This window comes from Phoxinus phoxinus, assembly GCF_949152265.1.
Source record: "Phoxinus phoxinus genome assembly, chromosome: 19".
NCBI lineage: Eukaryota > Metazoa > Chordata > Actinopteri > Cypriniformes > Leuciscidae > Phoxinus > Phoxinus phoxinus.
In genome coordinates this window covers 30,795,165-30,797,059 of record NC_136894.1, presented here as the reverse complement: position 1 = coordinate 30,797,059, position 1,895 = coordinate 30,795,165, and positions in this window count along the sequence as shown.

The following is a 1,895-nucleotide window of genomic DNA, read 5'->3' as shown; positions in this document are numbered from 1 at the left end:
TGTATTTAAGAAGCAGTGAAGAAGAAGTCAGTGTTTGAACATCTGGGGTTAATCATGTTCTAGACGCTGTTGACAGACAAAAACATGCATTTTCTCTCGCATTGTGCTTCACTTCCAGTTAAAGGAGAGAGAGAGAGAGAGAGAGAGAGAGAGAGAGAGAGAGAGAGAGAGACGTCTCCTGGCTCCTGAGCGGCTCTTTCCGTGGAGTATCGTGTGTCGCAAGCCTTGCTCTGATTTCCAGGAACACGTTCAATCGTGACAGACGGAGTAAACATTATCCAAACTCACGTGACTTCTGCATCAGTTTTATCTTCTTTACACATCTAAACATCAATCATTGCGACTGCACTCGCTGCAAACGCAGGAGATGTGAAGTGTGTGTGATGCACAAAACTGTTTCCCAGTGCCTATATCTCAACTTTCCTAAATAAAGAAACATTTACTTGAGATGCAAAATTCCCTTTAAATTAGGTTTTATTTTTCTGACCCTCATTTTAAGCATAAACTCGCTTAATATCGATAAAATTCTCAGAAAACAAGATCATATTATTTGACTTCTTGTGCATCTGTTGTGCTGCACTATTCTTCTTTATTTGCAGATGTGTTTACGCAATCATTTCTTGTTGGTTCTTCTCACTCGTGACGCTTGTGTGTGTGTGTGTGTGTGTGTGTGTGTGTGTGTGTGTGTGTGTGTGTGTGTGTGTGTGTGTGTGTGTGTGTGTGTGTGTGTGTGTGTGTGTGTGTGTCAAACCTCCAGTAGTAGAGAGACTGCATTTTTCAGCGTAATTAGTGTGATTATAGTGAAGACTTCTGTGTGTGACTGCAGTCTGGTTCGGTGTGTGTGTGGGTGTGTGTGTGTGTGTGTGTGTGTGTGTGTGTGTGTGTGTGTGTGTGTGTGTGTGTGTGCGCGTGTGTGACTGCAGTCTGGTTCGCCAGAGATTGTGTGTGTGTGTGTGTGTGTGTGTGTGTGTGTGTGTGTGTGTGTGTGTGTGTGTGTGTGTGTGTGTGTGTGTGTGTGTGCATTACTGTAGGCTGTAGGTTTGCAAGGTTTCGAGATGTTCGAGAGTGTTGTGTAGGCGTCCAGCTCACTACGAGACACACGTGCTCACAAACACACATTTGAAACGTGCAGACTTGCAGAACTTATGTCTGATAAATGCTGCAGGAAAACTAGATTTTAAGACTGTGACGCATTGAGGCCAGAAATCTGGTCTATGTTAGAAATGCAAGAGATTTTTAGACTATGGCAACTATGTTGTATATGTATGTAACTCACTAGGTTTCGGGACTGAGGCCTAATTTTTTTTAAATCTATATGTAGGCAAGTAAGGGAACTCATAGGTTTTGAGAATATGATGCCTAAAAATGCTGTCTATATACAGGTTTTGGGTTTTTGATGCCTAAAACTGTCTTCTTTATAGGCCACTCGCTATATTTTAAGACTATGAGCCCCAGAATGTTGTCTAGAGACTACGAGGCTTAACAAATGCTGTCTATATAGGCAACTCACTCGGTTTTGAGACTTGAATGCTCAGAAATGCTGTCTATAGGCAACTCACTCGGTTTTGAGACTTGAATGCTCAGAAATGCTGTCTATATAGGCAACTCACTCGGTTTTGAGACTTGAATGCTCAGAAATGCTGTCTATAACTCACTAGGTTTTGTTATTTATGTGGGCAGCTCAAGGTTTGAGAATATGATGCCTCAAATGTAGGAGACTCAATTGATTTTCAGACTTTGATGACTAAAAATGTTATTTATGTGGGCAGCTCACTAGGTTTTAGGACTGATGCATACCATGTGCTGTCGAAATAGGCAAGTAACTATAGGTTTTGAGACTATGATGCCTAAAAATGCTGTCTATATAGGCAACTTACTGTTTTTTGTTATTTATG